Here is a 9,005-nt window from a genome sequence, read left to right on the forward strand (position 1 = left end):
TTATACTACATGGTTGCCCATAGAAGCCAGAAGTAGGCATCAGATCTCCTGGAATTGAGCATCTACGTGGGTGATGGGAAACAAACCTCTGAAAGAACAGCCAGTGCTCTTCACCATCAATAAACAAACAAAAAATGGCAGCCAAGGTGATGGCTCAGTGTGTAAAAAGTACTACCAGACAAGCATGAACACCCAGCTTTGGTCCCTAGAACCCATCTAAAAAGCCAGATGCAGGGGCTGGGAGACGGCTCAGTGGTTAAAGCACTGGCTGCTCTTACAGAGGACCCAAATTTAATTTCCACCATCCATATGGCAACTCATAACCACTCCAACTTCCTCTTCTGGACTCTGAGGACACCTGGATGGCAGTGCATATATGCTCACAGATACATAATTTAAAACCTCGAAAGGCCATAAGCATTGGTGTGCATCTATAATCCCAGAATTCCTACAGCAAGATGGAAGGAGGAGGAGCTAGGAGATTGCTGGGATGCTGGCTGCCCAGTCACAGCAGTCATTAAAAATCAAGCAGACACAGAGAGGGAGGGAGGGAGGGAGGGAGGGAGAGAGAGAGAGAGGGAGGGAGGGAGGGAGAGGGAAACATCTTCCCAACAAAACGACATTGGGCACAGAATGGGATAATCTGAACAGTTGAGTTTGTCTCAAGATTTATATTTATATTGCCAGGAAAGATAACATTTGTGGAGCTGGAGAGATGGTTCAGTGGTTAAGAGCATCGGCTGCTCTTCCAGAGGACCTGAGTTTGATTCTCAACACCCACATGACTATTCACAACTATCTGTGACTCCAGTTCCAGGGCATCCGGCACCCTCTCTGTCCTCTGAAGGCAGCAGGCACAGAAGTGAAGCACAGATACGTAAAAATAAATACATCTTAAAAATAAAATCAAGACACATTTGTGCCCGTGTATAAGCACAAGAAGAGAAAGGGAAAGAGAAAGGACATTGGGAACAGGCCACCGACAGAGACAAGACTGACAGCTTTCTTTCAGACCACCCTCACTTGTGCTGGTGATTGACGTGCGCAGATGTTTGCACATGCTCAGTAGTGCATATTCATAAAGGAGAGAAGCGGCTGATTGAGCGTGCCTGTGTGGGAGAGGGAAGGGGGTGCAGGAAAAATTTCAGGCCCTGCACAATAATTAGAACAGCAGTGTGCTAATTAAGACTCATAAATTGAATGAAACTATTAGCATTTTCTCTCAGAAGAAAAGGTGGGGTTTTTTTTCCCCAGGAAATGGCACCTGTGAACAATTATCTGTCTTATTATTGCTACTAAGATTATTTACATAAGCTGAGCTCATTTAGAGCTCAATGATGTGTGGCTTTTCCAACACCTGATCTCACACTGGGCCTCCCTCCGTGGCTGGGGTACTATGGGAACTGGGGGTAACAGTCAGTGCAGCCATATTGGGGAAAGCCCTATGTATGGTAGTCTGCTGTCTTTGTGAGCAGTCCTCCAGTGAGAGGCTGAGGGCGTGGCTCAGTGGTAGAGCCCCTGCCTAGAATCCCCCAGTGAGGGGCTGGGGGCGTGGCTCAGTGGTAGAGCCCCTGCCTAGAATCCCCCAGTGAGGGGCTGGGGGCGTGGCTCAGTGGTAGAGCCCCTGCCTAGAATCCCCCAGTGAGGGGCTGGGGGCGTGGCTCAGTGGTAGAGCCCCTGCCTAGATTGTTCTTGCCCTGAGTTCCATCCCTAGAACTGTAAAAATTTAAAAATCAATTACCATGACCTTTAAGAAGTACCAGCTTGGGGGCTCATACTCTGTTACAGAAAACCTAGCCCAGGTTGGCTTACACCATCCGTGCAGGTTTTGAGCACATTTAAACTATCAGACCTTCAGATAACATTTAATCTGGTGTTCCAGTTGATTAAATTCATACATTGGTCTCTCTTCCTTTTTTTCCAGAGCATTTTGTTTGGCCATGGTTTGTTTGTTTGTTTGTTTGTTTGTTTGTTTGATTGACACAGGGTCTCTCTGCGTAGTCCAGATTGGCTTGGAACTCATGACCCTTCATCCGCACCCTCCTGAGTGCTAGGACCCCAGGTGTGTGTCACCATGCTCAGCTCAACTGATGCTTGTGCCCAGTAGGTTTAGGGTTCTCATCACTGGACAGTGCAAATAATTTCCGCTGTATGATATTCTTGCTGAGTTTAATATCATACGCTGCGTAAGAATAGTACAAGGAAAGCCAGAAGTTTAAAAAAAGCAGAAGTGCTGAGGGAACATCTGATCCGGTGTCTGAGAAGGTGCGTCAGGTAATGTTTGAGGCGACAACTGAAGCCCACCAAGTGACAAGGTGAGGGAATAAGTTTCCAGGTAGATGGACATTGTCAACCCCCAGAGCAAAAAAAAAAAAAAAAAAAAAAAGAAGCAGATGGGAAAGAGACAGGGTAGTAAGGCCACAGACACTACACAGAGGCTGGACAAAAGCATGGAGGAAGGGCAGATTTCTCCAGCCAGTTAGTGATATTGACCTAAGTCACTCTCCAAAACATACATCCTTGCATGCTGTGTTAGGAGTTTTCTTCAGCTGCTGTATTAAAGTGCGAGACTAAGAGAGCACAAGATTCAAAACTGTTGGTGGTTGTGGTGGCACACACCTTTAATCCCACCAGAGGCAGAACCAGGTGGATCTGAGTGCCGGGCTGGTTCATCTATATAATGAAGTCTAGGCCAGCCAGGACTATATGGGGAGACCCTGTCTCAGAAAACAAAACAAAACAAAAGCCCCTGTATGCTTAACAACTACAAACAACAAAAACTGGAAACAGAGTCAGCCCTGGTGTGCACACCTGTAATCCCAGAACTGAAGAAGCTGAGGTAGAAAGACTTACGTTCCAAGCCAACCTGTGCAACATAGTGAGACCTAGTTTCGAAATTCCAGTGAGCTCATTCCACTTGCTTAGCATACACAAAGCTTGGTTTCCAGGCCCAGCAGTTAAAAAAAACAAAAAACAAAAACAAAAAAAAACCCAACCAAACAACAACAATAACAACAAAAACCCCTGTGTTTCATAGAACCCCAATTAGTCTCCAGTAGCATCAGGAATTATAGAGTCAACCTGGTGTGTGAGTGCCACTCAGGCAAAGTCGCCTGTAGCCTGCAGTGAAACAAGTACAAAAATGCAGCAGTTGGGGTGGGGCCTGCAGAGATGCCTCATGGCTCAGAGATGCACAGAGGGTTTTTTGCAGAGGACCAGAGTTAAGTTCCAGCACCAACACTGGGAGCACGCAGCCTGTCTGTCCAGCTTTAGGAATCTGGCGCCCTCTTCTGGCCTCAGCTGACACCTGCACACACATGGCAGACACACACAAACATAAATCTTTTTTCTTTTTTTCAAGTAGCAATGAAAGACGATCATTTCCATGAGTCAAGAAGAAGAAACTTGTGCCATGGACCCACTTGTGAGTCTCAGACATGCTTCACCTTAGATTCCACGAAGTTGATGTCATATTTCCAGTAGTTGACTTCTTTGCCTTTTGATCTGATATGAGCAGACATCTAACCACATTCTCTCTGTGAAGACATGGCAGGAGCAAAGCCCTGGTCCCCATGAGTATGGATTTCTTTCTTCTTTAAACTTATTTTATTTCTACTTGTGTGTGTGTGCACACACACATATATCTACAAATACATGTACTAGGGAGGAGGAGGAGGAGGAGGATGATGATGATGATGATGATGATGATGATGATGATGATGATGATAGAAGCCATGGATTGGAGAGGGAGTAGTGAATTGGAGAGGGAGAGAAGGGTGGAGATGTGATGTAAACATAGTACTCATGTATGAAGTTCTCAAAAAAATTTAAATTAAAAACGAGAAATTGTGAAAGTTTGAAATAGCTGTGAAAACTAAGGAAGATTGCTCAAACGCGGCTGCAAAACTGTTGTACTAATTCCTCACGATCTGACAAAGATCGGGGGAGGGGCCAATGGGCTCCTCCCACAGAGAGGAGCAGAATGAGAACAGGGACCGTGTTGCCTGACAAACGAGCTCACCCTTCCCACTGCCTGTCAAAGAGGCTGAGCTGCACTTTCCGAAGGACTGCATGCATATGAAAATTCCACTAAAAATATACAGTCGCTCAAGCCGACAGCCTCTAAATATGCAACAGTGGCAGGAGTAATGACAGAATGTATTTATTTTTAAAAATTATAAGACATGAGAAGGCCCAGGAATGTGCATCCATCCCATAGGCTGAGAAAATGCAGGCAGCGGAGATGGCCTGTAAGATTGCCAAATGTCAAATTCAGCAAAGATGTCAAGACGGCCATTTAAAACTTGTTTAAAGAAGGAAAGGAAACCGTTTTCCCATCCGTCCCTGGGGCAGAGTAGTTGTGCCAGTTGGGTTTTGTCAAATTGATGCAAACCTAGATATAAGAGAAGAGGGAACCTCAAGTGAGAAAATGCCTCCGTCAGATTGGCCTGCAAGCAGACATGTAGGGCATTTTCATGATTGATGGCTGGTCAGGTGAGTCGGAGGGTCCAGCCCACTATAGGTGTTTTAAATTTTTAAGTGTGTGTGTGTGTGTGTGTGTGTGTGTGTGTGTGTGTGCGCGCGCGCGCGCACGCGCGTGTTATCTAATCTATGTCTGTGTTTGTCTGTGTATGAGTGCATGTGCCTGTGGAGTCCAGAAGAGGGTGCCAGATCTCCTGAAGCTGGAATTACAGGTGATTGTAAGCCACCAGATCTGAGCGTTGGAGACCCACCTTCAGTCCTCTGCAAGAAAAGTAGCCACTCTTAACCACTAATCTCTTCAGCCCCTACTGGCCACTTGTATTCTTTCTCTTTAAAAACATTTCTATTCCTTAAGCAGGTGTGGATTTAGCTAAATAAAGTAACTCTGAGAACCTCTCCCCTCCTCCTCCTCCTCCTCCTCCTCTTCCTCCTCTTCCTCTTCTTCCTCCTCTTCCTCTTCTTCCTCCTCCTCCTCTTCTTCCTCCTCCTCCTCTTCCCTCTTCCTCCTTCTTCTTCCTCTCTCTCTCTCTCTCTCTCTCTCTCTCTCTCTCTCTCTCTCTCTCATTACTCACACACACCCCCACAGGGATCACAGGAGGAGACTGTGGATTTACTATTTTATAATTTTATAATACTAATATCTTGCCTTTGGCCCATTTAATCAGGGCATTTGTTTGGGGAGAACCCATGTATTGTTGACAGTGCATCCATTATGAAGAGAGCTCCCAGAATCTCGCTTTCACAGTCAATGTGTAAATCTGTGGGCCTGCAAAGTGAAGCAAGCCTTACCGGGAAATATTTCTAAAACATAATGCTTATAGCAAATAACGAACCATAATTTAATAAAGTAAATGAAAATTTGGTTTTAAAACAGGAAGAGTCTGTGGCATCAGAAGCAAAACCTTGTAGGCTGGAGAGGTGGCTCAGTGGTTAAGAGCACTGACTGCTCTTCCAGAGATCCTGAGTTCAATTCCTAGCAACCACATGGTGGCTCACAACCATCTGTAATGGGATCTGATGCCCTCTTCTGGTGTGTCTGAAGACAGCTACAGTGTACTCACATATATAAAATAAATAAATCTAAAAAAAAAAAAAAAAAAAAAGGAAGAAGAAGAAGCAAAACCTTGTCTTCCCACCTTAACTCCCAGCTCAGCCTCCAGGCATGGGCAGCTGAGAACAGCTGTGGCCAGCCCAGCTCCACCAATCACATCATGCGGCAAGGTATATGTCTGCCCCAGCTCAGCCAATCACGTCACGGGGGGCAGGGAGGGTGTGTGCGCCAGGACCCTGGCCATATCCCCATGTGGTTGTCAGTTGTAGAAGCTAAGCTTTATTCAAGTTCAGCCAAGGCATCTTGTTACCAGGGAATGGTTTGCTCAGTTTGTGTCTTCTGGAAGAGAAGACTTCAGCCAGGAGACAGGAAACCTTTCGAGGCTGTGGATTTGGCAAAGATAATCCCAGCACTTGGGAGGCAGAGGCAGGTGGATTTCTGAGTTCGAGGCCAGCCTGGTCTACAGAGTGAGTTCCAGGACAGCCAGGGCTACACAGAGAAATTCTGTCTCGAAAAACAAACAAACAAACAAACAAAAACAAAAAACAAAAGAAGAAGAAGAAGAAGAAGAAGAAGAAGAAGAAGAAGAAGAAGAAGAAGAAGAAGAAGAAGAAGAAGAAAGAAAAGAAAAGAAAAGAAAGAAAGAAAGAAAGAAAGAAAGAAAGAAAGAAAGAAAGGTAACTGTAACTCTCCGAGTCTTGATCCTGGCTGACCCAGGGCAGGGGTTGCAGTGGCAGATTGTGAGTGCTGTTTTGTCAACAACCCAGTCTATAATCTCTGGTGGGGGGCGGGGAGGGGGCTTAGAAAGACATGAGAAGACTGCTGATACACCTTAGCCAGATGAGATTTCCTTATGGTAAGACTTGAACTCAAGTCTGTGATTAAGGTAATTACATCCCATCAGGAATTTACAAATTAAATAGCAAAGGAGCTATCACTCACAGCCATTAAAATGGCTCAGTGGGTAAAGGCTTGTGTTGACAGCAGGGACTGGGGACTATACAGGGGTTAATCCTGGGACCCACCATGGAAGAGAACACATACTACAAGTTTTCCTCTGACTTCACATGTGTGCCTATTTTGTAACAGTTACCTCTGATTGAAATATTCAGTCCTGCAGGAAAGCTCCTAAAGCCAGAAAATAACTAAAGCCAGAAAGAAACCAACTCAGAATAGCTAGGAAGTCCCTGAAACTGATCAGTGCTAGGACTCTTCCTGCCAGGGTTAGTAATAAAAGCTGAGAGTCCTTTTTAGACTAAACCAAGCTGAGCTGCAATGAAGACTCTGAGACTAGAGCTACCTTGAGATGGAACTCAGATCGTCAGCCTGGGCAGCAAGCCCCTTTATGTAGTGAGCCATCTCATAGATCCAACAAGGACGACTTTTGAAGTAGGGAACATTCTGCCTCCAATCATGATGATGCATAGACAGTCATATCATGAGGGAACCTGAATGAAGGAGAACATGGAAGCTTATGTTGTCCATGCCACCTCCTCCCATAGTGATGTGCTTCTGTGGTGGAGGATGTTGTTATGGGGTAAACTGTGCATCAGGGGTAGCTGGGAAATTTCTGTAACAGCAAGGAGTGGTGGGAACCAAGTCTAAATCCCAGCACCACTGAGGATGAGGCAGGAAGACATTCAGTTATTGTATTATTTGTTTTCTGCTATTCTTTTTTGTATTTATTTTTGTTTTTAGTTTTGTGCATTCATATATGAGTGTAGTGTCCTTGGAGGCCAGCAGGGGGCATAGGATTCCCCCTTGAAGTTAGAGGAGGTTATGCTATTGTTGAACATGTGGGCAGAGAATTAAGCTCAAATCCCCTGCGAGGTTAATATGTGTCTTAACACTGGGCCATCTCTCCAAACCCATTTTCTATTATGTTTTAGTGTCCTGAGAGGCTTGGTGGAAAAGCCCACAATAGAACCATTCTGCCTGGTGTCAGTGCTTGCCCAAAGCATAACCTTGGGCAAGTCGTCTATGTGTCATCTGTAAATAGATTGAGTCAGCAGTCTTATCCCGTGGAGTTTTTGAAAGGATTAAATTAGTTAATAATTTAAAGCTTTTAGAACAGCACTGAGCAGACTAAACACCTAATAAATATTTATTGCTATTATTAACACAGTTCTGACACTTCCTAACATGGAGGTTGGCTTCTGTGGTTCCCCCTTTTACCCTTTGCTATAAAGTGTCTACCCCAGGCATGGCTGAAACATGTATCAATGTTCGTTTTCTTCTGTGTGCCTGTTTTGAAACACTTTCTCACTTCAACAAAGAAGCAAATCCATCTTCAGTGATTGCAGGTGCCACTCAACACAGAAGTGGAGGGCTCATCCCCTCCTTCCTCTCATGACTCCACCTCCCTCTATCAGCAATTTGCTGCCCCGACAGCAGCTCAGCACCTGGTAGCTTTGCTTGTTCTGTTTTTATTTTCCTGTACGTCCAGTTGCAGCAGATACCACTGTCTGATGAATGCTTGTCACAGTCTGGGCTTTCAGGTGGGTGGAAGCTAGTGATCTTGTTGGTACATTCTAAAAGATTTTATCCAAGAGTTAAAAAGATATTAGGTCAGACACAGAGGCAGGAGAGAGAAATGGCTAGGAAGGGTGTTTAAAGACAGCCCACAGGCATTTGGCTCTGGATCTGCAATAGTCCAACTCTCCACAATTCTAATAGTCAATGAGCCTTGTAGAATCTTTGACATAGGTGTGGATTTTTTTTTCTCTATTTCTGGAAACTTCACACTTTCTTGTCTCCTGTGGTTCTTGGCTTATGGCTACATAGCTTCAATTCTTTTCTCCATCTTTATGTCTTTACATAAAGACATACAAAAAGACTTTACATATGTCTTAGATTTTTCTATACTTTCCTCCGGAAGGTCCTAGAATCATCTAGAAATGTCTCAAGTTTTTTCTTTAAAAATTTTATTTTGTTTTTAATTTTGTGTGTGTGTGTGTGTGTGCAAGCACACGCATGTGCTTGTGCTTGCCCGTGCCTGTGTGCATGCATGTGTGTACTTGTGAGTGCAGGTCCCCAATCATCCAGAAGAAGGCATCAAACTCCCCTAAAGCTGGAGTTGCAGGTGGGTTTGGGGTACCCAATGTTGTTACCAGGAACCAAACTTAGTCCTCTGGGAAAGCAGCAGGTTCTCTTAACCCCTGAGCCATCCCTCCAGGCCCCAGGTTCTTAATTATGTCCACAAAGCCCTTCTCATTTCTGAAGTGAGGGTGTTTTCACACACTCCAGGTTGACATACATTCTGAACTGTTCTAGCAAGGACTCGTAACTGTTTTGAACATCACCACCCTTATCCACCCTGCTGCCAGAACCCTCCGTTCTGTATCCTATGTCTCTTCATGTGTCCAGAGAATCCAAGGAGCCCACAGGCTGCCTTCTCTGCACGTCTGGTGTCAGCAGCAGCAGGAGGCACCCCCACTGCCAACTGAAGCCTGAGGAACTCACCCACCTTAGG

This window comes from Arvicanthis niloticus, unplaced genomic scaffold (genome assembly GCF_011762505.2).
Source record: "Arvicanthis niloticus isolate mArvNil1 unplaced genomic scaffold, mArvNil1.pat.X pat_scaffold_628_arrow_ctg1, whole genome shotgun sequence".
In the NCBI taxonomy this organism is placed as follows: Eukaryota; Metazoa; Chordata; class Mammalia; order Rodentia; family Muridae; genus Arvicanthis; species Arvicanthis niloticus.